This window comes from Sus scrofa, chromosome 16 (genome assembly GCF_054392235.1).
Source record: "Sus scrofa isolate SSC_HxYL_T2T_F1_AM1 chromosome 16, Sscrofa_HxYL_maternal_Yorkshire_Landrace_v2.0, whole genome shotgun sequence".
NCBI classification, from domain to species: Eukaryota; Metazoa; Chordata; class Mammalia; order Artiodactyla; family Suidae; genus Sus; species Sus scrofa.
The window spans coordinates 62,497,112-62,524,876 of NC_139398.1; the positions used below are offsets into that span (position 1 = coordinate 62,497,112).

At 58.1% G+C, this 27,765-nt stretch overlaps 1 long non-coding RNA gene across 1 annotated transcript in view; it reads left to right on the top strand.

Moving 5' to 3' along the window:
- Positions 1-27,765, top strand: part of LOC102164640 (uncharacterized) — a 182,203-nt gene that overhangs the window by 139,209 nt on the left and 15,229 nt on the right. Inside the window, exons 30-34 of the long non-coding RNA XR_014831535.1 lie at positions 1,221-1,356; positions 5,921-6,056; positions 10,648-10,783; positions 13,924-14,145; positions 14,574-14,631. This is a non-coding gene — a long non-coding RNA (uncharacterized LOC102164640). The remainder of the gene's footprint in view (positions 1-1,220; positions 1,357-5,920; positions 6,057-10,647; positions 10,784-13,923; positions 14,146-14,573; positions 14,632-27,765) is intronic.

Below are 27,765 nucleotides of genomic sequence, written 5' to 3' on the forward strand. Positions count from 1 at the left end.
CCCTAGCCTGGGAACCTCCATATGCCGCAGGTGCGGCCACTTGTTTTGCGCTCCCGCTCGCCTCCCCGGCCCGCCCCGGGCCCTTTCGCCTCGCCTTTTGCCCCGGCTCGCCCGCTGCCTTCGCCTGCCTCTCCCGAGCCCACCTCCCGCGCCCCGCACCCCCGACCCCCCGCGCCCCGCACCCCCACTCACACACGCGCTCCCACGCGCCCCCCGCAACCCTCACCCACACTCTCGCACCTCGCAATGCTCTCTCTTGCCTCAAGCCACCGACCCACAGCGGCCGCCACCTGCCCTAAGCGCCGCCACCGCAGCGCCCCCCGCCGCCGCCGCCGCCGCCGCCGCGTCCCTCACGGGCCGGTCCGAGCCTCCTGCCCTCCCCGCCAGGCCCGCTCCCCCGCAGGGCCTGCTGCCCACCTGTGCTCTCCACCCACACCACACCCGCACATCCCTCGTGGCCCGACAGGTCCTTGAAGCCCACCCAAGACCCCCATTGGCCCCAGCAGCCCAGATCCACAAACAAGCAAACAAACAAGCAAACAAACAAACAAAGGCTGCCTCGGGATCACCTGAACCAGAGCTTGGAAAAACCCGCGGGGAGGATCGTTTGGGTTTCGTTGTTTGCAAAGGCTGGCGGGCTGGGGGCGGGGGGGCGGACGGTGGCACCCCATGCCCGAGACGGCCCCGTCAGGTCGCTGGCGCTGACTTGAAGCCTGGGAGGATAGCCTCTTTCTGCACAGGGAACTGACTCGGGTTTGGAGCCCGCAGCTGAGGGCGCTGGGCGTGCGTCCTCAATCCTCCTGCGGTCAGCAATGCAGTGGCTCCGTCTGCTTTGAGTCGGAGGTCGATTCTTACGATTAAAGTCGAGCTGATGTCCAATGTTTCTTCCAGGGGTCTTGGTCCGCCAAGGGACCCACTCGCAGACATTTCCCCGCGCTGTACCGGCGGCTCCCGTGGCCCATCCATTCCACACAGCGCAGGTGGCATCCACAGAGCAGCCCAGGGGCCCATCCCCATCCATCCCAGGGCAGCCCCTTTCCCCCACCTGCCAAGCCCAAGTGTGTGCTCCTTGCCCACCGTCGGTTTCTGGAGTCTGCGGGTGGGTGTTTAGATAGCGCCATCCGTTGCGGCGTTTAGAGTCCACCAACAGGTGATGTCCTAGGGCACTTGTCTTTGCCTTTCTGGCTTCCTTCGCTTAGTATGAGGGTCTCTCGTTCCAGCCCCGCGGCGGCAGATGGCACTCGTTCTGCCGCTTTTTCCTGGCTGTGTGCGATGCCATCGCATGGATGTCCCCGGGCCTTCGAAGTGCACTCACCTGTCAGTGGACCTTTAGGTGGCTTCCAGATCTTGGCTCTGGTGAGTAGTGCGGCGACAGACAGAGGGGTGCCCGGGTCTGCTTCCGGGAAAGTTTGGTCCCGGTGAAATGGAGCTGTTTGGAGGCCGGCTTCGGTCTTTGTGTGGGCCGGCCCGTGTAGGGCTGCTTGGCTGAGACTCTGTCGAGGAGGGAGGCCTTCAGCCACCGGGGCCTCACGGGGCCTCCCCGTGCGGCACCATCACAGAGCTCTCTGTCACTGCCCCTTGTGGGGGTGAGGGAAGGGGCGTGTTGGGGGGGGGGGCGTGTGTGTCGGGGGGGATGGTGGGCAAGGAGCACACACTTGGGCTTGGCGGGTGGGGGCGGGGGTGGGGGTGGGGGAAAGGGGCTGCCCTGGGATGGATGGGGATGGGCCTCTGGGCTGCTCTGTGGATGCCACCTGCGCTGTGTGGAATGGATGGGCCAGGGGAGCCGCCGGTACAGCGCGGGGAAATGTCTGCGAGTGGGTCCCTTGGCTCTGTCGAGGAGGGAGGCCTTCAGCCACCGGGGCCTCACGGGGCCTCCCCGTGCGGCACCATCACAGAGCTCTCCGTCACTGCCCCTGGTGGGGGTGAGGGAAGGGGCGTGTTTGGGGGGGTGGGGTGGGCGGGGTGTGTGCGCGCGCGCGTGCACGCACGCTGGCGGGCGTGGGTGTCCCGGGGCCTGGCCAGCCCTCCGCTAGAGATCAGCACGCGTGGATGCTGACGTGAGGACCAGCAGGGTGACAAGAGAGGCTGCCTGGTGGGTGACCGCGCTGGGCAGAGCCACAACCCGCTCGCCTTTCAGTTCTCCACCCAGGGGCCCCTCCTGCGAGCCACCCATAGGGGTCCCTGGTCCCTCCCTCAGACGTCGTCTCCACCGCGGCCCGAGATCATCTTTCTTCTCCAGTGGGTTCCTTGTCTCTTGCGTACCACCCTCTCCACCCCCCACCCCCACCCCCACCCCCACCCCCACCCGGCTTGCCCTTGGACAGACGGCGAGAAGCTGACCGAGAGACCGAGACAGAGACAGGAGATGAGCCGAGGCCGGTGGGCAAATGGTGCAGAGAGGGCTTGTCCGACGCAGGGTTGCCCCAGAACTTCACACACACGCACGCACACACGGACACACACGCACAGACACACGCCCGCGCACACACACACACGCACACCAGCCCCGGCCCAGCGGCCCGGCGACCCCTCTCTGTGAACGGCCTTGAGGCCACGTGCCGGGCCACGCGGATCCCCCAGTGCCCGAGGGCCCTGGCGGCCCACAGGGATCCAAGGGCAAGGCGGGTGGGAGGCTGGCAGGGTCCACGTGCCACGAGAAGCATGGCTTGCAGGCACGACCTCTGCCCAGAGCCTGTTTCCGCCTGGGCCGACTCCTCCGGCCGCCTCCCAGGCCCACCCTCGCAGCCCTTGGGCCTCCCGGCGGCTCTCTGCGGGCGGGACCTCAGCTGTGGGCTCCGAACCCCTGGCCCTCCCCGGACCCGCGTCCCTCCCTTCCTGTGTCCGGGAAACCCCAGCGAAGCCTTCGGTGCCCGCCAGGCAGGCGGTGGGCCTGCCTTGGTCCGCTCCGTCCTTCCTGACGCGGAGGCGGCTGGTGCTGGGCCTTGCTTGGGCCCTCAGCCTGAGAAGGTCTGTCTTGCCCCAGGAGACCACCCGGCTCGTGTCCGGCCGCCGCCGCCGCCGCCGCCGCCAGGTCCAAGGCGGCCTCGGGGGGCAGGGACAGAGCCGGCCGGGTCTTGCCTCTCCTGCGTTCGCGTGCTTGGGGCTCAGGCCTGTCACCCTCTGGCCGCCGAAGCCCAGCCGCCGGCCCTGCGGTGAAGCCTGGGGCCGAGGGCCATGGCCCCAGCTTCCGGGGCTCGGCTCCGCGGGCTGCCGTGGACACTGGTCGTCTGATCCCAGACGGAGGCAGGGAGGGCCAGCTGGTGGGGCCTGCCGCTCACACAGCCCACCCGCCCTGGACCCGGGGCCCTGGCCGCAGGGCCCCCCCGAGGCGAGGTCCTTCTCCGCGGGGGTGGGGTGCTGCTCTCCCTGCGTCCTGTCCTCCGTGGCCCCCCATGGCTCTGAGGACCCGAGAGGCCGGCGCCTGCCTGGGCCTGGGAGGCCCGGTGGGGGTGGAGGGAGCCGGCCCCTGCCTGCCTCTGCACCCTCCCTTCGGCTGCCCCTTGGCCTCCGAGCCCAGCCGAGCCCTGGGACTTCCTCCAAGGCCTTGGGTGGGCTTGCGCCCAGGAGCCCCTGCCAGCAGCCCAGGGAACGGCGGGAACCGGGCCCTCCCTGGCCTCAGCCGGCCCCCGGTAGCCTCATCCTGCTTGGAGCGCCTCGGCTTCCCCCGGGGCGCTCCTTCTCGCGAGCCTGGGGCGCTCCTCGGCGGGGGGCTGCTGTGATGGCATGGCCCGCGAGGGGGACCGTCCTGGGCGTCCAGCGGCGGACAGAGCAGCGTCCAGCAGGCTTCGGGCCCGGCCTGACCCTCCCTCTAGACCCCGGGTGGGCGGCAGGGGACCGGGTCCATTGGGCTGGCGGTGCGGCTCCTTGCTGTGCTCGGGGCCCCGGCTCTCCCGCCCCAGACAGCCACCGGGCCCGCCCCCCACCCCCCATGCCGGGAGGTTCCCCCCCCACTCCACCCCACCCCACCCCACCCCACCCCGCGCCGCCCCCCCCACCCCCCACCCCCGTGGTTGTGGTCGCCAGCCTCTGGCCAATGCCCCTGCAGACCAGCCCCCGTTTTCCTCCCTGGCACTACCGAGGGGGGCCCGGCCCAGGGCTCTCCAGGAGCCCGCCGTGGGCTGAGTACGGCCGAGGACTGGGCAGGCAGGGCAGCCGGTGGTCGCCGTCCCTCCAGGACACGAGTGCCCCTGCACAGGGGCGGAAGGGGAGGCCCGGGAGCCGGGGAGCCGCGGAGGCCAAGGGCCAGGCCGGCCAGGCCCCAGGGCAGGGCGGGGCGATCCCAGCGTGCGGCCCTGAGGCACTGTCCCCACACCGCTCCACACTGTCCCGAAGCCCCCGAGCGCCAGCCCAGACCCCCGGGACATCCCCCCACCCACCCACACACACACACACTCCCCCCCCGACCCCCGGGACACACCCCCGCGCCCTCACCCCCTCCACCCCTCCGCCCCCACCCCACCCCACCCCCCCGCCCCCCCGGACGCCGGGACACCCCCCCCCACTCCCCTCCCCTCCAGCAACGCGCGGCGCTCCCATCCCCCGGCAGCCCACCAGGTGGCGCTCGCTCCCACCCGGCCGCCGCGCCGACGCCCGTGACGTCAGCCGCCCGGCTCCATTTGAGCGCCTCTCGGCAGCCGAGAACTCGGACTTCCCGTGTGGCTCACAACATAACTACTCGGCGTTGCTTCTACAGTGGCTGTGGCTCGACCCCTAGCCTGGGAACCTCCATATGCCGCAGGTGCGGCCACTTGTTTTGCGCTCCCGCTCGCCTCCCCGGCCCGCCCCGGGCCCTTTCGCCTCGCCTTTTGCCCCGGCTCGCCCGCTGCCTTCGCCTGCCTCTCCCGAGCCCACCTCCCGCGCCCCGCACCCCCACTCACACACGCGCTCCCACGCGCCCCCCGCAACCCTCACCCACACTCTCGCACCTCGCAATGCTCTCTCTTGCCTCAAGCCACCGACCCACAGCGGCCGCCACCTGCCCTAAGCGCCGCCACCGCAGCGCCCCCCACCGCCGCCGCCGCCGCCGCCGCCGCCGCCGCCGCCGCGTCCCTCACGGGCCGGTCCGTGCCTCCTGCCCTCCCCGCCAGGCCCGCTCCCCCGCAGGGCCTGCTGCCCACCTGTGCTCTCCACCCACACCACACCCGCACATCCCTCGTGGCCCGACAGGTCCTTGAAGCTCACCCAAGACCCCCACTGGCCCCAGCAGCCCAGATCCACAAACAAGCAAACAAACAAGCAAACAAACAAACAAAGGCTGCCTCGGGATCACCTGAACCAGAGCTTGGAAAAACCCGCGGGGAGGATCGTTTGGGTTTCGTTGTTTGCAAAGGCTGGCGGGCTGGGGGCGGGGGGGCGGACGGTGGCACCCCATGCCCGAGACGGCCCCGTCAGGTCGCTGGCGCTGACTTGAAGCCTGGGAGGATAGCCTCTTTCTGCACAGGGAACTGACTCGGGTTTGGAGCCCGCAGCTGAGGGCGCTGGGCGTGCGTCCTCAATCCTCCTGCGGTCAGCAATGCAGTGGCTCCGTCTGCTTTGAGTCGGAGGTCGATTCTTACGATTAAAGTCGAGCTGATGTCCAATGTTTCTTCCAGGGGTCTTGGTCCGCCAAGGGACCCACTCGCAGACATTTCCCCGCGCTGTACCGGCGGCTCCCGTGGCCCATCCATTCCACACAGCGCAGGTGGCATCCACAGAGCAGCCCAGGGGCCCATCCCCATCCATCCCAGGGCAGCCCCTTTCCCCCACCTGCCAAGCCCAAGTGTGTGCTCCTTGCCCACCGTCGGTTTCTGGAGTCTGCGGGTGGGTGTTTAGATAGCGCCATCCGTTGCGGCGTTTAGAGTCCACCAACAGGTGATGTCCTAGGGCACTTGTCTTTGCCTTTCTGGCTTCCTTCGCTTAGTATGAGGGTCTCTCGTTCCAGCCCCGCGGCGGCAGATGGCACTCGTTCTGCCGCTTTTTCCTGGCTGTGTGCGATGCCATCGCATGGATGTCCCCGGGCCTTCGAAGTGCACTCACCTGTCAGTGGACCTTTAGGTGGCTTCCAGATCTTGGCTCTGGTGAGTAGTGCGGCGACAGACAGAGGGGTGCCCGGGTCTGCTTCCGGGAAAGTTTGGTCCCGGTGAAATGGAGCTGTTTGGAGGCCGGCTTCGGTCTTTGTGTGGGCCGGCCCGTGTAGGGCTGCTTGGCTGAGACTCTGTCGAGGAGGGAGGCCTTCAGCCACCGGGGCCTCACGGGGCCTCCCCGTGCGGCACCATCACAGAGCTCTCTGTCACTGCCCCTTGTGGGGGTGAGGGAAGGGGCGTGTTGGGGGGGGGGCGTGTGTGTCGGGGGGGATGGTGGGCAAGGAGCACACACTTGGGCTTGGCGGGTGGGGGCGGGGGTGGGGGTGGGGGAAAGGGGCTGCCCTGGGATGGATGGGGATGGGCCTCTGGGCTGCTCTGTGGATGCCACCTGCGCTGTGTGGAATGGATGGGCCAGGGGAGCCGCCGGTACAGCGCGGGGAAATGTCTGCGAGTGGGTCCCTTGGCTCTGTCGAGGAGGGAGGCCTTCAGCCACCGGGGCCTCACGGGGCCTCCCCGTGCGGCACCATCACAGAGCTCTCCGTCACTGCCCCTGGTGGGGGTGAGGGAAGGGGCGTGTTTGGGGGGGTGGGGTGGGCGGGGTGTGTGCGCGCGCGCGTGCACGCACGCTGGCGGGCGTGGGTGTCCCGGGGCCTGGCCAGCCCTCCGCTAGAGATCAGCACGCGTGGATGCTGACGTGAGGACCAGCAGGGTGACAAGAGAGGCTGCCTGGTGGGTGACCGCGCTGGGCAGAGCCACAACCCGCTCGCCTTTCAGTTCTCCACCCAGGGGCCCCTCCTGCGAGCCACCCATAGGGGTCCCTGGTCCCTCCCTCAGACGTCGTCTCCACCGCGGCCCGAGATCATCTTTCTTCTCCAGTGGGTTCCTTGTCTCTTGCGTACCACCCTCTCCACCCCCCACCCCCACCCCCACCCCCACCCCCACCCCCACCCGGCTTGCCCTTGGACAGACGGCGAGAAGCTGACCGAGAGACCGAGACAGAGACAGGAGATGAGCCGAGGCCGGTGGGCAAATGGTGCAGAGAGGGCTTGTCCGACGCAGGGTTGCCCCAGAACTTCACACACACGCACGCACACACGGACACACACGCACAGACACACGCCCGCGCACACACACACACGCACACCAGCCCCGGCCCAGCGGCCCGGCGACCCCTCTCTGTGAACGGCCTTGAGGCCACGTGCCGGGCCACGCGGATCCCCCAGTGCCCGAGGGCCCTGGCGGCCCACAGGGATCCAAGGGCAAGGCGGGTGGGAGGCTGGCAGGGTCCACGTGCCACGAGAAGCATGGCTTGCAGGCACGACCTCTGCCCAGAGCCTGTTTCCGCCTGGGCCGACTCCTCCGGCCGCCTCCCAGGCCCACCCTCGCAGCCCTTGGGCCTCCCGGCGGCTCTCTGCGGGCGGGACCTCAGCTGTGGGCTCCGAACCCCTGGCCCTCCCCGGACCCGCGTCCCTCCCTTCCTGTGTCCGGGAAACCCCAGCGAAGCCTTCGGTGCCCGCCAGGCAGGCGGTGGGCCTGCCTTGGTCCGCTCCGTCCTTCCTGACGCGGAGGCGGCTGGTGCTGGGCCTTGCTTGGGCCCTCAGCCTGAGAAGGTCTGTCTTGCCCCAGGAGACCACCCGGCTCGTGTCCGGCCGCCGCCGCCGCCGCCGCCGCCGCCGCCGCCGCCAGGTCCAAGGCGGCCTCGGGGGGCAGGGACAGAGCCGGCCGGGTCTTGCCTCTCCTGCGTTCGCGTGCTTGGGGCTCAGGCCTGTCACCCTCTGGCCGCCGAAGCCCAGCCGCCGGCCCTGCGGTGAAGCCTGGGGCCGAGGGCCATGGCCCCAGCTTCCGGGGCTCGGCTCCGCGGGCTGCCGTGGACACTGGTCGTCTGATCCCAGACGGAGGCAGGGAGGGCCAGCTGGTGGGGCCTGCCGCTCACACAGCCCACCCGCCCTGGACCCGGGGCCCTGGCCGCAGGGCCCCCCCCCCGAGGCGAGGTCCTTCTCCGCGGGGGTGGGGTGCTGCTCTCCCTGCGTCCTGTCCTCCGTGGCCCCCCATGGCTCTGAGGACCCGAGAGGCCGGCGCCTGCCTGGGCCTGGGAGGCCCGGTGGGGGTGGAGGGAGCCGGCCCCTGCCTGCCTCTGCACCCTCCCTTCGGCTGCCCCTTGGCCTCCGAGCCCAGCCGAGCCCTGGGACTTCCTCCAAGGCCTTGGGTGGGCTTGCGCCCAGGAGCCCCTGCCAGCAGCCCAGGGAACGGCGGGAACCGGGCCCTCCCTGGCCTCAGCCGGCCCCCGGTAGCCTCATCCTGCTTGGAGCGCCTCGGCTTCCCCCGGGGCGCTCCTTCTCGCGAGCCTGGGGCGCTCCTCGGCGGGGGGCTGCTGTGATGGCATGGCCCGCGAGGGGGACCGTCCTGGGCGTCCAGCGGCGGACAGAGCAGCGTCCAGCAGGCTTCGGGCCCGGCCTGACCCTCCCTCTAGACCCCGGGTGGGCGGCAGGGGACCGGGTCCATTGGGCTGGCGGTGCGGCTCCTTGCTGTGCTCGGGGCCCCGGCTCTCCCGCCCCAGACAGCCACCGGGCCCGCCCCCCACCCCCCATGCCGGGAGGTTCCCCCCCCACTCCACCCCACCCCACCCCACCCCACCCCGCGCCGCCCCCCCCACCCCCCACCCCCGTGGTTGTGGTCGCCAGCCTCTGGCCAATGCCCCTGCAGACCAGCCCCCGTTTTCCTCCCTGGCACTACCGAGGGGGGCCCGGCCCAGGGCTCTCCAGGAGCCCGCCGTGGGCTGAGTACGGCCGAGGACTGGGCAGGCAGGGCAGCCGGTGGTCGCCGTCCCTCCAGGACACGAGTGCCCCTGCACAGGGGCGGAAGGGGAGGCCCGGGAGCCGGGGAGCCGCGGAGGCCAAGGGCCAGGCCGGCCAGGCCCCAGGGCAGGGCGGGGCGATCCCAGCGTGCGGCCCTGAGGCACTGTCCCCACACCGCTCCACACTGTCCCGAAGCCCCCGAGCGCCAGCCCAGACCCCCGGGACATCCCCCCACCCACCCACACACACACACACTCCCCCCCGACCCCCGGGACACACCCCCGCGCCCTCACCCCCTCCACCCCTCCGCCCCCACCCCACCCCACCCCCCCGCCCCCCCGGACGCCGGGACACCCCCCCCCACTCCCCTCCCCTCCAGCAACGCGCGGCGCTCCCATCCCCCGGCAGCCCACCAGGTGGCGCTCGCTCCCACCCGGCCGCCGCGCCGACGCCCGTGACGTCAGCCGCCCGGCTCCATTTGAGCGCCTCTCGGCAGCCGAGAACTCGGACTTCCCGTGTGGCTCACAACATAACTACTCGGCGTTGCTTCTACAGTGGCTGTGGCTCGACCCCTAGCCTGGGAACCTCCATATGCCGCAGGTGCGGCCACTTGTTTTGCGCTCCCGCTCGCCTCCCCGGCCCGCCCCGGGCCCTTTCGCCTCGCCTTTTGCCCCGGCTCGCCCGCTGCCTTCGCCTGCCTCTCCCGAGCCCACCTCCCGCGCCCCGCACCCCCACTCACACACGCGCTCCCACGCGCCCCCCGCAACCCTCACCCACACTCTCGCACCTCGCAATGCTCTCTCTTGCCTCAAGCCACCGACCCACAGCGGCCGCCACCTGCCCTAAGCGCCGCCACCGCAGCGCCCCCCGCCGCCGCCGCCGCCGCCGCCGCGTCCCTCACGGGCCGGTCCGAGCCTCCTGCCCTCCCCGCCAGGCCCGCTCCCCCGCAGGGCCTGCTGCCCACCTGTGCTCTCCACCCACACCACACCCGCACATCCCTCGTGGCCCGACAGGTCCTTGAAGCCCACCCAAGACCCCCATTGGCCCCAGCAGCCCAGATCCACAAACAAGCAAACAAACAAGCAAACAAACAAACAAACAAACAAACAAACAAACAAACAAAGGCTGCCTCGGGATCACCTGAACCAGAGCTTGGAAAAACCCGCGGGGAGGATCGTTTGGGTTTCGTTGTTTGCAAAGGCTGGCGGGCTGGGGGGGGGGGGCGGACGGTGGCACCCCATGCCCGAGACGGCCCCGTCAGGTCGCTGGCGCTGACTTGAAGCCTGGGAGGATAGCCTCTTTCTGCACAGGGAACTGACTCGGGTTTGGAGCCCGCAGCTGAGGGCGCTGGGCGTGCGTCCTCAATCCTCCTGCGGTCAGCAATGCAGTGGCTCCGTCTGCTTTGAGTCGGAGGTCGATTCTTACGATTAAAGTCGAGCTGATGTCCAATGTTTCTTCCAGGGGTCTTGGTCCGCCAAGGGACCCACTCGCAGACATTTCCCCGCGCTGTACCGGCGGCTCCCGTGGCCCATCCATTCCACACAGCGCAGGTGGCATCCACAGAGCAGCCCAGGGGCCCATCCCCATCCATCCCAGGGCAGCCCCTTTCCCCCACCTGCCAAGCCCAAGTGTGTGCTCCTTGCCCACCGTCGGTTTCTGGAGTCTGCGGGTGGGTGTTTAGATAGCGCCATCCGTTGCGGCGTTTAGAGTCCACCAACAGGTGATGTCCTAGGGCACTTGTCTTTGCCTTTCTGGCTTCCTTCGCTTAGTATGAGGGTCTCTCGTTCCAGCCCCGCGGCGGCAGATGGCACTCGTTCTGCCGCTTTTTCCTGGCTGTGTGCGATGCCATCGCATGGATGTCCCCGGGCCTTCGAAGTGCACTCACCTGTCAGTGGACCTTTAGGTGGCTTCCAGATCTTGGCTCTGGTGAGTAGTGCGGCGACAGACAGAGGGGTGCCCGGGTCTGCTTCCGGGAAAGTTTGGTCCCGGTGAAATGGAGCTGTTTGGAGGCCGGCTTCGGTCTTTGTGTGGGCCGGCCCGTGTAGGGCTGCTTGGCTGAGACTCTGTCGAGGAGGGAGGCCTTCAGCCACCGGGGCCTCACGGGGCCTCCCCGTGCGGCACCATCACAGAGCTCTCTGTCACTGCCCCTTGTGGGGGTGAGGGAAGGGGCGTGTTGGGGGGGGGGCGTGTGTGTCGGGGGGGATGGTGGGCAAGGAGCACACACTTGGGCTTGGCGGGTGGGGGCGGGGGTGGGGGTGGGGGAAAGGGGCTGCCCTGGGATGGATGGGGATGGGCCTCTGGGCTGCTCTGTGGATGCCACCTGCGCTGTGTGGAATGGATGGGCCAGGGGAGCCGCCGGTACAGCGCGGGGAAATGTCTGCGAGTGGGTCCCTTGGCTCTGTCGAGGAGGGAGGCCTTCAGCCACCGGGGCCTCACGGGGCCTCCCCGTGCGGCACCATCACAGAGCTCTCCGTCACTGCCCCTGGTGGGGGTGAGGGAAGGGGCGTGTTTGGGGGGGTGGGGTGGGCGGGGTGTGTGCGCGCGCGCGTGCACGCACGCTGGCGGGCGTGGGTGTCCCGGGGCCTGGCCAGCCCTCCGCTAGAGATCAGCACGCGTGGATGCTGACGTGAGGACCAGCAGGGTGACAAGAGAGGCTGCCTGGTGGGTGACCGCGCTGGGCAGAGCCACAACCCGCTCGCCTTTCAGTTCTCCACCCAGGGGCCCCTCCTGCGAGCCACCCATAGGGGTCCCTGGTCCCTCCCTCAGACGTCGTCTCCACCGCGGCCCGAGATCATCTTTCTTCTCCAGTGGGTTCCTTGTCTCTTGCGTACCACCCTCTCCACCCCCCACCCCCACCCCCACCCCCACCCCCACCCCCACCCGGCTTGCCCTTGGACAGACGGCGAGAAGCTGACCGAGAGACCGAGACAGAGACAGGAGATGAGCCGAGGCCGGTGGGCAAATGGTGCAGAGAGGGCTTGTCCGACGCAGGGTTGCCCCAGAACTTCACACACACGCACGCACACACGGACACACACGCACAGACACACGCCCGCGCACACACACACACGCACACCAGCCCCGGCCCAGCGGCCCGGCGACCCCTCTCTGTGAACGGCCTTGAGGCCACGTGCCGGGCCACGCGGATCCCCCAGTGCCCGAGGGCCCTGGCGGCCCACAGGGATCCAAGGGCAAGGCGGGTGGGAGGCTGGCAGGGTCCACGTGCCACGAGAAGCATGGCTTGCAGGCACGACCTCTGCCCAGAGCCTGTTTCCGCCTGGGCCGACTCCTCCGGCCGCCTCCCAGGCCCACCCTCGCAGCCCTTGGGCCTCCCGGCGGCTCTCTGCGGGCGGGACCTCAGCTGTGGGCTCCGAACCCCTGGCCCTCCCCGGACCCGCGTCCCTCCCTTCCTGTGTCCGGGAAACCCCAGCGAAGCCTTCGGTGCCCGCCAGGCAGGCGGTGGGCCTGCCTTGGTCCGCTCCGTCCTTCCTGACGCGGAGGCGGCTGGTGCTGGGCCTTGCTTGGGCCCTCAGCCTGAGAAGGTCTGTCTTGCCCCAGGAGACCACCCGGCTCGTGTCCGGCCGCCGCCGCCGCCGCCGCCGCCGCCGCCGCCGCCAGGTCCAAGGCGGCCTCGGGGGGCAGGGACAGAGCCGGCCGGGTCTTGCCTCTCCTGCGTTCGCGTGCTTGGGGCTCAGGCCTGTCACCCTCTGGCCGCCGAAGCCCAGCCGCCGGCCCTGCGGTGAAGCCTGGGGCCGAGGGCCATGGCCCCAGCTTCCGGGGCTCGGCTCCGCGGGCTGCCGTGGACACTGGTCGTCTGATCCCAGACGGAGGCAGGGAGGGCCAGCTGGTGGGGCCTGCCGCTCACACAGCCCACCCGCCCTGGACCCGGGGCCCTGGCCGCAGGGCCCCCCCCCCGAGGCGAGGTCCTTCTCCGCGGGGGTGGGGTGCTGCTCTCCCTGCGTCCTGTCCTCCGTGGCCCCCCATGGCTCTGAGGACCCGAGAGGCCGGCGCCTGCCTGGGCCTGGGAGGCCCGGTGGGGGTGGAGGGAGCCGGCCCCTGCCTGCCTCTGCACCCTCCCTTCGGCTGCCCCTTGGCCTCCGAGCCCAGCCGAGCCCTGGGACTTCCTCCAAGGCCTTGGGTGGGCTTGCGCCCAGGAGCCCCTGCCAGCAGCCCAGGGAACGGCGGGAACCGGGCCCTCCCTGGCCTCAGCCGGCCCCCGGTAGCCTCATCCTGCTTGGAGCGCCTCGGCTTCCCCCGGGGCGCTCCTTCTCGCGAGCCTGGGGCGCTCCTCGGCGGGGGGCTGCTGTGATGGCATGGCCCGCGAGGGGGACCGTCCTGGGCGTCCAGCGGCGGACAGAGCAGCGTCCAGCAGGCTTCGGGCCCGGCCTGACCCTCCCTCTAGACCCCGGGTGGGCGGCAGGGGACCGGGTCCATTGGGCTGGCGGTGCGGCTCCTTGCTGTGCTCGGGGCCCCGGCTCTCCCGCCCCAGACAGCCACCGGGCCCGCCCCCCACCCCCCATGCCGGGAGGTTCCCCCCCCACTCCACCCCACCCCGCGCCGCCCCCCCCACTCCACCCCCCACCCCCGTGGTTGTGGTCGCCAGCCTCTGGCCAATGCCCCTGCAGACCAGCCCCCGTTTTCCTCCCTGGCACTACCGAGGGGGGCCCGGCCCAGGGCTCTCCAGGAGCCCGCCGTGGGCTGAGTACGGCCGAGGACTGGGCAGGCAGGGCAGCCGGTGGTCGCCGTCCCTCCAGGACACGAGTGCCCCTGCACAGGGGCGGAAGGGGAGGCCCGGGAGCCGGGGAGCCGCGGAGGCCAAGGGCCAGGCCAAAGAGGTCCAGGCCATTGTTGTCCCCGTGCCGGTTTGTTCCCAGCATGAGGCGTTATCGGGCCCTGCTCCACACTGTTATTAGGAACGGATGAAGCACACGGCCGGTCGGCCGCTCCTCCCATGACCGCAGGTCCCGAGGTTCGGTTCCCTGGTCCGCAGCCTGAGCGCCAACCTAGGCCCCTCGCCGGTGGCGGGGGGGTGCGCTCATTGCCTGGCCTCCCCTTTTCCGCTGCAGCAGCGCGCGCCGCTCCTATCCCGCGGCAGCCCAGCAGGTGGCGCTCGCCTCCCCCGCCCCCGTCTCCACCGCAGACAGCCGTGACGTCAGCTGCTCGACGCCATTTGAATGACTCTCGCAACGGAGAAACCGGACTTGTGTGGCTCGCAGCATAACTATTTGGCGTTGCTTCTTCAGTGGCTGTGGCTCGGCCCCTGGCTCGGCAACCTCCATGTGTCGCAGGTGTGGTCACTTTCTTTGCGCTCCCGCTCGTCTCCCCGGTCCTGCGCTGGTCCTTTGGCCTGGCTCGCCCGCTTTCTTTTCCCTCCGTCTCAGGAGCACACCTCCTGCACCCGCACCGGCACCCCCGACACCCCTCGCCCCCGCCCCGGACAACGCTCCCCAACCCCTGCACGCCCTCCTTGGCACCCCCTCATCCTCCCGCGCCAACACTAACCCACACTCCGACCTCACCAGTGCTCTTTCCTCATACCACCTGGCCAACAACTGCCTCCACCTGCTCTAAACACCACCACCACCATCAACGCCGCCACCCTCGACCTCCAGGTCCGAGCCCCCTGCCTTCCCCGCCAGGCCCGCTCCCCTGCAGGGCCTGCTGCCTATCTGTGCTCTCCACCCTCACCATCGGCCCTTCTCTCATGGCCCACCAGGTCCCTGAAGCCCACACAGGAGCCGAAAGATCACCTCGGAGGGGATCAACTGAACAAGGTGCTGCAGAAACCTGCTGCACGGATTTGGAGCCGGGGGGTGGGGTTTGGGGGCGGCGGGGGTGTTTTTGAAATGCTGGCGGGATGGGGACCTGTTGCACCCCATGCCAGAGACCGTGCAGTCCAAACTGTGGCGCTGATTTGAAGGATGGCAGGATAGCCTCTTTCTCTACAGGGAACTGAGTTGGGTTTGGAGCCCACAGGTGAGGGGCTGGGCGTTCATCCTCAAGCGGTCAGAAATGGAGTGGTTTCAGTTTGAGTTTGAATTCGATTCCTGTGCTTAAAGTATAGCTGAGGTACAATGTTTCTTCGAGTGGTCTTTGTCCACCAAGGGACCCACTCGCAGACATTTCCCCGCGCTGTACCGCCAGCTCCCGTTCGTTGCCCATCCATTCCACACAGCGCAGGTGGCATCCACAGAGCAGCCCAGAGGCCCATCCCCATCCATCCCAGGGCAGCCCCTTTCCCCCACCCCCACCCGCCAAGCCCAAGTGTGTGCTCCTTGCCCACCACCTGTTTCTGATATCTGGGGGTTAGTTGGTTGGTTGATTGTTGGGTAGGCCTCCTGGTAGGTGGGGTTTTGGATAGCATCATCCTGTTCTGCCGTTTAGAGTCCACCAATACGTGATCTCCTTAGGTATTTGTCTTTTTCTTTCCTGCTTACTTCACTTAGTATGAGAGTCTTTCGTTCCAGCCTTGCTGCAGCAGATGGAATTCATTTGATGCTTTTTCCTTGCTGTGTACTATGCCGGTGCACAGATGTCCCCAGGGTTTTGAAATGCATCCATCTCTCAGTGGACCTTTAGGCTGTTTCCACATCTTGGCTCTGATGAATAGTGCTGTGATAGACATAGGGGTGACTGTATCTTCTTCAGTGAAAGTTTGGTCCTGTTAAAATGGAGGTGTTTGGAGCCCTGCTTCAATCTTTGTGTGGGTTGCCCCGTGTAGGTTTCTTGGCTCTGAGTCTTTCGAGTAGGGAGGCCTTCATCCACCGGGCCTCACGGGGCCTACCCTTGCGGCACAATCACAGAGCTCTCTGTCATTGCCCCTGTGTGGTTGAGTGAGGTTGTGTGTGTGTGTGTGGGGGGGGGTGCGACATTCGTGTTTGGCTTACAATATGACTAGTCAGCATTGCTTCTACGGTGGCTGTGGCTCGACCCCTGGCCTGGGAACTTCCATATGCCGCAGGTGCGGCCACTTGTTTTGCGCTCCCGCTCGCCTCCCCGGCCCGCCCCGGGCCCTTTCGCCTCGCCTTTTGCCCCGGCTCGCCCGCTGCCTTCGCCTGCCTCTCCTGAGCCCACCTCCCGCGCCCCGCACCCCCGACACCCCTCGCCCCGCACCCCACTCACACATGCGCTCCCACGTGCCCCCCCGCAACCCTCACCCACGCTCTCAGACCTGGCAATGCTTTCTCTAGCCTCAAAGCGACCGACCCACAACGGCCTCCACCTGCCCTAAGTGCTGCTGCCTGAGCTTGCTTGTGCGTTTACTGCTATCCCTCCCTACCTACCCGTAGCCTTCTGTGCCTTGATCCACAGTTGGGGAAGTAACCCAAAATGGTATCTACTCCTAGTCTCAAACGTTATTGACTCTGCAGTTATCATATCAGGTTATGTTCCCCTGAAGGCTTTACCATTAGTGCTTTTCACCCAGAATCCCTGCTCCTATTCCATTCCTCAGATTTTCTTCCTCTTTTCTTTCCTTCCTCTGCCACAGGCTTCCTCCAGTTGGTCAGTCTCTTCCTTCCAGTGAAATGCCTCTGAATTGTCGTTTTGTATCTTCTTGCTCTGTCTGCCCTTTTCCCCAAACACAGGAAAGATTTCGAGGCCCATTCCTGGGAAAGAGGCCAGAGGGAGGGGATTGTGTTAGAGGTGAAGAAAGCCTAGTGTTTAAGAAAAGTGTTTAATAAAATGCTTCCATCCAACCAATATGTTACCCCCTCGTCCCTCTGTAAGGTAACAGATTTAGGCTCTTCTCCAAGAGTTCCAGGAGTTTTTCTATTTGTTTGGTTGTTTAGTTTCTCTTCCTTTGTAGGGTTGTTGGTTTGTTTGTTGTTTCGTTGTCAGGTGGCTAGTAATGACCGAATTGTGTTAGAAGCACAGCATGTGAGAATGGCACCTGAGCTTAGAGGTGTTGGATCTTTCCGCTTTGTTCTCATTCCTGTCACTGGATGTCTGTGGCTTTTGTTTAAACTCTAGGTACTGTAGACTGTCTCCACTTGAGGGGCCCTTTGTAAAGGATCTGGCGCCGCTGATTTCCTAGGGACCTCATGGATGGTAGGACCCCATCCTCTAGGGAGCTGAGAGAGTATCCCCTAGATAGGAAGTAAGGAAACTGAGCACATCCCCCCTGCCCTGCTGCCTCACTACCACTCAACACCCCCCCCCCCCGCCACAATCCTGGTTTTGGAGCCCAAGCTGTCAAATTCATTCCTTTTTCTTTTTCTTTCTTTCTTTTTTTTTTTTGTGTGTGTCTTTTTGCCATTTCTTGGGCCTTTCCTGTGGCATATGGAGGCTCCCAGGCTAGGGGTCTAATCGGAACTGTAGCCACCGGCCTACACCAGAGCCACAGCAACGCGGGATCCGATCCGCGTCTGCAACCTACACCACAGCTCACAGCACCACAGCTCACAGCAACGCCGGATCGTTAACCCACTGAGCAGGGGCAGGGACCGAACCGGCAACCTCATGGTTCCTAGTCGGATTTGTTAACCACTGCGCCACGATGGGAACTCCTTTTTTTTTTTTTTTTTTTGTCTTTTTGCTATTTCTTTGGGCCGCTCCCAAGGCATATGGAGGTTCCCAGGCCAGGGGTCGAAACGGAGCTGTAGCCACTGGCCTACGCCAGAGCCACAGCAACGCGGGATCCGTAGAGACTTTCTATACACTAGGAACATTTGGAGCCTCTCAGGAGTAGGAAACCCCATTTGCAGCAGCGTGGAAGATCCAAAATACTTTGCGATCAATTTAAGGAGATATTCAAAAACCTATAGTAATGAATATTTGAAATGTACTCTACCTTAATCAGAGTAACACTTAAGCAGTATTAGAGTTGGTTCAATGCCTCCAATGAGTTCATTACTTGTTATAACAAGGTCTTTCATACCCTTCCAAACAGGCCAAGAATTTCATGAGAATTTTGGGGTAGGAAGGGGTCTTGTGTAAAAATGAACATTTGTAGTTGATACTCTCTTTCTGAATCTTCTTTGTCTATGTAGTATTAGGCAGGTCTTGTTTTCTTCTGCTTTCATGAAGATTTTTCCTTTGTGAAGTGTTCTGAAAGAATTGTGTATACTTGTCTGATTGTCTGCTTTCATCTTCTGAATGTAAATGCTGATAAGACAAGGAATTTGCTGGCTTTGCCACTACAACAGGACGAACACTTGGATGAATGATAGAATGAATAAGAAAACTCCTGGGTATAATTCTCCTTTGCAGATTACCACCTTTGGCTAACAGAGAATGAGTTCAAAATTCAGATTAGAGGTCCTATGAATAATAATTATGCCGTTTCTTTGTAAGGCAGTATCTCCTGAGATTGACCTTAGCAACTCCCAATGCTGGGTGTGGGCCTCATATGTCACTAGGGCTCAGATTGCACAAATGACTCACCAAAATCACATAGACACCACACACACACACACACACACACCCCTACCCCTGAGGCCTCAAATCAAGGTCTTTGTCTCCAGAATATATATGCCAAGAGGACACATGCCTCTGTGTCCTATCCGCCAGTATACTCTGGATAAATAATATGCATATATTTGTTGAAGAAATAACTGAAGAAACTCCTGGATACAATTCTCTTTCTGGGACTAGGGCAAATTCTAAAACATAGCAGCTTCTAGCCTCTTGCCCTCTCTGGCTTGTCTGTTCTGGCATCAGGAGAGGCCAGTGCTTTGCTCCTTCTCCCCTCCCCCCGACCCCTTCCCTGGAGCCTGGGTCCCCCAGCCTCTAGTCCAGGAGCTGCACCCTCAGCCCAGGCAGACTCTTCTCCCAGCTTCCGCCAAGGCTTCACAGGGACTAAGTTTCGGCTTCTTCAGCTTGGTGTCAGAAACCTGTTAGAAACTTGCAGAGTCTCAGCTCCCAGTGGGGCCGAACCAGAAGCCACATTTGAGCACTGTCCCGGGGTCCCATTAGCATTTGAGGGCTCTGAGCTGCCTTTATCAAGCATTCCGATTTCTATTTTGCTGGGGAAATACCTGGGCCTTGGGGCCCCATCAGCCTACTGGTCCTCCTGAAGCACTGCGATCTCTTACTGGCGGTTTTGAGAGCTGGCTTTGGAAAGAGAACCAACGTCAGGATCCTGTGAGTCACCCACTTGGCAAACATTTATTAAGCACTTATGATGTGCAAGGCCCATGACAGGTCCTGAGGACACAAACATGATTAACACAGTGTATATCTCCCCTGCTGAAAAAAGCAGAGACACAGACTCCATAGGTTGATAATAAATGCTAGTCAGAAAGAGCACTTCTGGTAACAAAGTGTGATGATGTTGAATAGGGATGCGGGTGTTTAGAAAGAGTGATTCAGGAAGTTCTCGCAGAGGAGTAGGTGTTTTTTCTAAGTCCCAGAGGTGGAATGAGGAGCCAGCTCTGTTCTGCATTGCGTTGAAGTGGAGGAGAGGGTGGGGCAGGGTGAGCAAATGATTTTTCACCTGAGGAAAAACACAAGTATGTAGACCCAGCCCCAGGAAAGACGACTTGCACTGGACGAAGGAGAGAGGTCTGCTTGTGGCTTGAGGGCACAATGAAGAGGGAGAGACAAAAAAGATGGAATTCTCTGTCTTGGCACAACGGGAACCAGTCCAACTAGTATCCATGAGGATGAGGGTTGGATCCCTGGCCTTGCTTAGTGGATCAGGGATCTGGTGTTTCTGTGAGCTGCGGCTCAGATTTGGTCCCTGGCCTGGGAACTTACCTGTGCTGAGGGTGCAGCCCTAAAAAGCAAAAAAAAAAAAAAAAAAAAAAAAAGTAGAAGAGGAGGTTAGGGTGGGGGGTGGAGCTGGCGCCTGGGAAAACATGCGATTTTATTATCTCCAGGGCCATAGGAAGCTGCTGTAAGGTTTTAGCAGCAAGGCTTGGCAAAGTCAGCTTGCTGTTCCACCTTAGCTGCAGGGGAAGAATTGCAGCAGGGAGAGGATGGCAGCGAGGAGGTTGTAGCCTGTGGGGCACTAGGATTCACATCACTGGATCCTCATGCCAGTCCTGGGAGCTGAGGATCATGGTCCCCTCTGAACAGAGATGAGTGCCTTTGGGTGGTGTATGTAACCCCACAGAAGAGAAAGGGACTTTCCCAAGGTAGCTGCTTCCAGCAATGGCCAGATCTGGGATAATAATGGTCTTGCTAATGAGGGTCTCTAATGTTTATAGTTTGGGGTATTTCTGCTTGTTTTTTTATGCCCCCCCCCCCGCACTTTTTAGGGCAGAACCTGTGGCAAATGGAAGTTCCCAGGCTTGGGGTGGAATCAGCTGCAGCTGCCGGCCACAGCCACAGCCCCAGCAACGCCAGTTCCAAGCCAAGTCTGTGACCTACACCACAGCTCCTGGCAATGATGAATCCTAAACCCACTGAGTGAGGCTAAGATCAGACCTGAATCTTCATGGATACTAGTTGGGTTTCCACTGAGCCACAGTGGGAACTCCATTTTTGTAGTTATTGTTTGTTTTAACTTTTGCCTCATTTAATGCTTACCTGAACCAGACCATGGAGATATTAGTTTTTGCCTCCCCCCTTTTTTAATTACTCAAATGAATTTATCACATCTGTAGTTGTATAATGATCATAACAATCTGATTTCACAGGATTTCCATCCCACAGCCCAAGCACATCCCCCCACCTCCCAAACTGTCTCCTCCGGAGACCATAAGTTTTTCAATGTCTATGAGTCAGCATCTGTTCTGCAAAGAAGTTCCGTCTGTCCTTTTTTCAGATTCTGCACGTCAGTGAAAGCATTTGATGTTGGTATCTCATTGTATGGCTGACTTCACTTAGCATGATAATTTCTAGGTCCATCCATGTTGCTAAAAATGCCGGTATTTTGTTCCTTTTAATGGCTGAGTAATATTCCATTGTGTATATGTACCACATCTTCTTGATCCACTCCTTTGTCGATGGACACTTAGGTTGTTTCCATGTCTTGGCTGTTGCAAATAGTGCTGCAATGAACACTGGAGTACATGTGTCTTTGCGAGGCATGGTTTTCTCTGGATAGATGCCCAGGAGTGGGATTGCTGGATCAAATGGTAGTTCTATGTTTAGTTTTCTGAGGAATCTCCATACTGCTTTCCACAGTGGTCGCACCAATTTACAATCCCACCAACAGTGTAATAGGTTCCTTTTTCTCCACAATCTCTCCAGCATTTATTGTTCATAGACTTTTGGATGATGGCCATTCTGGCTGGTGTAAGGTGGTACCTCATCGTGGTTTTGATTTGCATTTCTCTGATAATGAGTTATGTTGAACATCTTTTCATGTGTTTTTTGGCCATCTGTATGTCTTCTTTGGAGAACTGTCTGTTTAGATCTTCTGCCCATTTTTTGACGGGGTTGTTTGTTTTTTTTTGGTATGGAGCTGCAGAAGGTGTTTATAAATTTTGGAGATTAATCCCTTGTCAGTTGATTCACTTGCAAAGATTTTCTCCCATTCTGTGGGTTGTCTTTTTGTTTTGTTTAGGGTTTCCTTTGCTGTGCAGAAACTTTTAAGTTTGATTAGGTCCCATTGTTTATTTTTGTTTTTATTGTCAATACTCTAGGAGGTGGATCTGAGAAGATGTTGCTGTCGTTTATGTCAGAGAGTGTTTGGCCTATGTTTTCCTCTAAGAGTTTGATAGTATCTGGTCTATATCTAGGTCTTTGATCCATTTGGAGTTATTTTATTTTATTTTATTTTTTGTCTTTTTGCCATTTCTTGGGCCGCTCCTGCGGCATATGGAGGTTCCCAGGCTAGGAGTCTAATCGGAGCTATAGCTGCCAGCCTATGCCAGAGCCACAGCAACGCAGGATCCGAGCTGTGTCTGCGACCTACACCACAGCTCACAGCAACGCCGGATCATTAACCCACTGAGCAAGGGCAGGGATCAAACCCACAATCTCATGGTTCCTAGTCGGATTCGTTAACCACTGTGCCATGATGGGAACTCTCCTGGAGTTTATTTTTGTGCCTGGTGTTAGGAAGTGTTCTAATTTCATTCTTTTCCATGTGGCTGTCCAGTTTTCCCAGCACCACTTATTGAACAAACTGTGCTTTCTCCATTGTATAGTCTTGCCTCTTTTGTCATAGATTAGTTGGCTGTAGGTGTGTGGTTTTAATTCTGGGCTTTCTATCTTGTTCCACTGATCTATATTTCTGTCTTTGTGCCAGTACCATATGGTTTTGATGATTGTTGCTTTGTAGTATAGTCTGAAGTCCGGGAGCCTGATTCCTCCAGCTCCATTTTTCTTTTTCAGGATGTCTTTGGCTATTCTGGGTCTTTTGTGCTTCCAAACAAACTTTAGAACATTTTGTTCGAGTTCTGTGAAAAATGTCCTTGGTAATTTAATAGGGATTGCATTGAATCTGTAGATTGCCTTAGGTAGTATAGTCATTTTGATAATATTAACTCTTCCAGTCCACAAGCATGGTATATCTTTCCAACTATTTGTGTCATCTTTGATTTCTTTCATCAGTGTCTTATAGTTTTCAGAGTACAGGTCTTTTGTCTCTTTAGGTAGGTTTACTCCTAGGTATTTTATTCTTTTGGATGCGAATGTAAACTGGATTGCTTCCATAATTCTCTTTCTGATCTTTCATTGTTAGTGTATAGAAGTGCCATCGATTTCTGTGTATTAATTTTCTATCCTGTGACTTTGCCAAATTAATGGATGAGCTCTAACAGCTTTCTGGTAGTGTCTTTAGGATTCTCTAGGTATAGTATCATGTCATCTGCAAATAGTGATAGTTTTACTTCTTCCTTTCCAATTTGGATTCCTTTTATTTCTTTTACTTGTCTGATTGCTGTGGCTAGGACTTCCAAAACTATGTTGAAGAGTAGTGGCGAGAGCGGACATCCTTGTCTTGTTTCTGATCTCAGCAGGAATTCTTTCAGCTTTTCACCATTGAGAATGATGTTTGCTGTGGGTCTGTCATATATGGCCTTTATCATGTTGAGGTAGGTTCCCACTATGCCCACTTTCTGAAGGGTTTTTATCAGAAACGAGTGTTGGATTCTGTCAAAGGCTTTTTCCACGTCTATTGAGAGGATCATATGGTTTTTATTCTTCAGTTTGTTAATATGGTGTATCACACTGATGGATTTGTGGATATTGAAGAACCCTTGCATCCCTGGGATAAATCCCACTTGATCATGATGTACAATCCTTTTAATGTTTTGTTGGATGTGGTTTGCTAGTATTTTGTTGAGGATTTTTGCATCTATGTTCATCAGTGAAATTGGCCTGTAGTTTTTTTTTTTTTGAGGTATCTTTGTCTGGTTTTGGTGTCAGGGTGATGGTGGCCTCATAAAATGAGTTTGGGAGTATCCCTTCCTCTGCAATTTTTTGAAATAGTTTCAGGAGGAGAGGTGTTAGCTCTTCTCTAGATGTTTGATAGAATTCGCCTGTGAAGCCATCTGGTCCTGGACTTCTGTTTGTTGGAAGTTTTTAAATCACAGTTTCAATTTCAGTTCTTATGATTGGTCCATTCATCTTTTCTATTTCCTCTTGGTTTAGTCTTGGAAGATTGTATTTTTCTAAGACTTTGTCCATTTCTTCTAGGTTTTCTGTTTTATTGGCATATAGTTGCATATAGTAGTCTCTTATGATCCTTTGTACTTCTGTGATGTCCATTGTTACTTCTCCTTTTTCATTTCTAATTTTATTTTTTTTAATTTTTATTTTTTTTTGTTTTTTTGTTGTTGTTGTTGTTGTCGTTGTTGCTATTTCTTGGGCCGCTCCCGTGGCATATAGAGGTTCCCAGGCTAGGGGTTGAATCGGAGCTGTAGCCACTGGCCTACGCCAGAGCCACAGCAACGCGGGATCCGAGCCGCGTCTGCAACCTACACCACAGCTCACGGCAACGCCGGATCGTTAACCCACTGAGCAAGGGCAGGGACCGAACCCGCAACCTCATGGTTCCTAGTCGGATTCGTTAACCACTGCGCCACGACGGGAACTCCTCTAATTTTATTTTATTTTTTTTGTCTTTTTGCCTTTTCTAGGGCCGCTCCCACAGCATATGGAGGTTCCCAGGCTAGCGGTCTAATCGGAGCTGTAGCCACCAGTTTACATCAGAGCCACAGCAATGTGGGATCCGAGCTGCGTCTGTGACCCACACCACAGATCCTTAACCCACTGAGCAAGGCCAGGGATTGAACCTGCAACCTCATGGTTCCTAGTTGGATTTGTTAACCAACTAGGAACCATGACAGGAACTCCTCATTTCTAATTTTATTGATTTGAGTCCTCTCTCTTTTTTTCTTGATAAGTCTGGCTAAGGGTTTATCAATTTTGTTGATCTTTTCAAAGAACAAGCTTTTTGTTTCATTGATCCTTTCTATGGTTTTCTTTGCTTCTATTTCATTGATTTCTGCTCTAATCTTTATGCTTTCCTTCCTTCTACTAACTTTAGGTCTTGTCTGTTCTCTCTCAAGCTGCTTTAGATGTAAAGTTAGCTTGTTTATTTGAGCTTTTTCTTGTTTCCTGTGGTGGGCTTGTATTGCTCTAAACTTTCCTCTTAGAACAGCTTTTGCTGCATCCCATAGGTTTTGGAGTGTCGTTATCTTTGTTGTCATTTGTTTCTAGGTATTTTTTGATTTCTTCAGTGATCCATTGGTTGTTTAGTAGCATGTTATTTAGTCTCCATGTGTTTTGTGTTTTTTACAGTTTTTTTTCTTGTTGTTGATTTCCAGTCATACAGCGTTGTGGTCAGAAAAGATGCTTGATATGATTTCAATTTTCTTAAAGTTACCGAGGTTGGATTTGTAGCCCAGGATGTGATCAATCTTGGAGAGTGTTCCATGTACACTTGAGAAGAATATGTATTCTGTTGCTTTTGGACGGAATGTCCTATTAAGTATCTATTAAGTCCATCTGGTTTAATATATCATTCAGGGCCTGTGTTTTCTTATTTTCTGTCTGGATGATCTGTCCATTGCTGTAAGTGGGGTGTTAAAGTCCCCCACTATTATTGTGTTATTGTCGATTTGTCCTTTCAAGGTTGTCTGCAGTTCCCTTATATATTGTGGTGAACCTATGTTGGCTGTGTAGATATTTAACATTGTTATATCTTCTTCTTGGATTGATCCTTTAATCATTATGTAATGACCTTCTTTGTGCCTTAAAATATTCATTTTAAAGTCTATTTTGTCTTTAATGAGTATTGCTACTCCAGCATTCTTTTGATCCCCATTTGCATGAAATATTTTCTTCCATCCTCTCACTTTCCATTTGTATGTGTCCCTAGAAGTGAAGTAGGTCTCTTGAAGACAACATATATATGGGTCTTGTTTTTGTATCCATTCAGCCAGTGTATGTCTTTTGGTTGGGGCGTTTAGTCCATTAACATTTAAGGTAATTATTGATATGTATGTTCTTATTGCCATTTTATTAATTGCTTTGGATTTTTCATTGCTCTTTTTTCTTCCCTTCTTTTCTTGTTCTCTTCTGGTTTGATCACTATCTTTAGTGTTGTATTTGAGTTGATTTTTCTTTGTTGGTGTATCAATTGTAGATTTTTGGTTTGCAGTTATTCTGAAGTTTTGATATAAGAGTCTATATGTATATTAAATTGTTTTAAGTTGTTGTTCTCCTAATTGCAAGTTCATCTCCAGTGTCCTGCATTTGTACTTACCTCATCTCATGATTTCTGATTTTGGTGGTATAATTGTGCATGGATGATTTCATATCTTTACTGTATATATACCTTTACTGGTGAGCCTTGTCATTTGTGATATTTTTGTTTCCTGTTGCTGTCTTTTCTTTTCTGCCTAGAGAAGTTCCTTTAGTATTTGTTGTAAGGCTGGTTTAGTGTTGCTGAATTCTCTCAGCTTTTGCTTATCTGTGAAGGTTTTGATTTTTCCTTCAAATCTGAATGAAAGCCTTGCTGGGTAAAGTAATCTTGGTTTGAGGTTTTTTTTCTTTTCGTCATGTTAAGTATATCATGCCACTCCCTTCTGGCCTGCAGAGTTTCCTGCTGAAAAATCTGCTGGTAACTTTATCAGGGTTCCCTTGTATGTTATTTGTTGTTTTTTTTTTTTCCTAGCTGCTTTCAAGATTTTCTCTCTCTCTTTTTTTTTTTTTTTTTGTCTTTTTGCCATTTCTTGGGCCGCTCCTGCAGCATATGGAGGTTCCCAGGCTAGGGGTCTAATCGGAGCTATAGCTGCCAGGCTATGCCAGAGCCACAGCAACGCAGGATCTGAACCACATCTGCAACCTACACCACAGCTCACAGCAACACTGGATTGTTAACCCACTGAGCAAGGCCAGGGATCGAACCCACAACCTCATGGTTCCTAGTTGGATTTGTTAACCACTGCACCATGACGGGAACTCTAAGATTTTTCTCTTTGTTTTTAATTTGGTCAGTTTGATTAATATGTGTCTCGGTGTATTCCTCCTTGGGTTTATTTTATATGGTACTCCTTATGCTTCCTGGATTTGAATGAGTGGTTCTTTTCCCACGTTGGGGAAGTTTTAGGCCATTATCTCTTGGAATATTTTTTCTGACCCTTCTCTCTCTCTTCTCCTTCTGGCACCCCTATAATACGGATGTTGGTGCATTTAACATTGTCTCAGAGTTCTCTGAGACTCTCTTCATTTGTTTTCAATCTTTTTTCTCTTTTCTGTTCTGCGTTTGTAATTTCTACTAATCTGTCCACCATCTTGCTTATTCATTCTTTTGCAGCCTGTATTCTGCTGTTAGCTGCTTCTAGTGAATATTTTACTTCAGTTATTATATTTTGCATCTCTTCTTAAGTTTTATATCTTGTATCTCTTTTCTCAGTGTTTCCTGTAAGTTATCCATCTTTGCCTCCAGTTTATTCCCAATGTCTTGCATCATCTTCAGCATCAACAGTCTAAAGTCTTTTTCATGGAGGCTGAGAACTTCTTCATCACTTAGCTGATTTTCTGGGGTTTTTCCTTTCTCCCTCATCACTTAGCTGATTTTCTGGGGTTTTTCCTTTCTCCCTCATCTGAGTTATAGTTCTCTGTCTTTTCACTTTTATAGGTTTTTGGTGTGGTGACCTTTTTATAGATAATAGAGCTGTAGCCTCTCTTACTTCTGGTGTCTGCCCCCCTTGTGGCTGAAGTCGGTATGGGGGGCCTGCTGTAGGCTTCCTGATGGGAGGGGCTGAGGCCCACCCACTGGTAGGTGAAGCTGATTCCTATCCCTCTGGTGGGTGGGGCTTAGTCTCTGGATGGGATTAGAGGCGGCTATGTGCCTTCCGGGTCTTTAGGCAGCCTGTTTACTGAGGGGCCAGGCTGTGATCCCACCTGGATTGTTGTTTGCCCTGGGGCTTCAAATCTGGGTGGGGCCAGATTTTCCCAAAATGGCCACCTCCAGAGAAAGGCACATTGATGAATATTCCCGAGAGCTTTGCTTCCAATGTCCTTCCGTCACAACAAGCCACATTCACCCCTGTTTTCCCAGGATGTCCTCTAAGAATTGCAGTCAGCTTTGACCCAGATTCCTGTGGAGACCTCACTCTGCCCTGGGACCCAGTGCATGTGAAAGTCTGTGTGCGCCTTTTAAGAAAGGGGTCTCCATTTCCCCCAGTCCCGTGGAGCTTCTGCATGCAAGCCCCACTGGCCTTCAATGCCAGATGCTCCAGGAGCTCTTTCTCCCAGTGCCAGATCCCCGCACATGGGAGTTAGATGTGGGGCTCAGAACTCTCACTCCTGTAGGTGAGTCTCTGTGAACCAGTTAGTTTCCAGTCTGTGGGGCTTCCCACCCAGGAGGTATGGGGTTGTTTATATCACGTAATCGCCCCTCCTACCTCTTGATGTGGCCTCCTCTTTTTCTTCTGGAGTAGGATATCTTTTTTAAGGTTTCTGGTCCATTTGGTTGAAGATTGCTCAGCCTTTAGTTGTGAATTTTGTTGTTTTTAGGAGAGAAGTTGAGCTCCAGTCCTTCTATTCCACCATCTTAATTC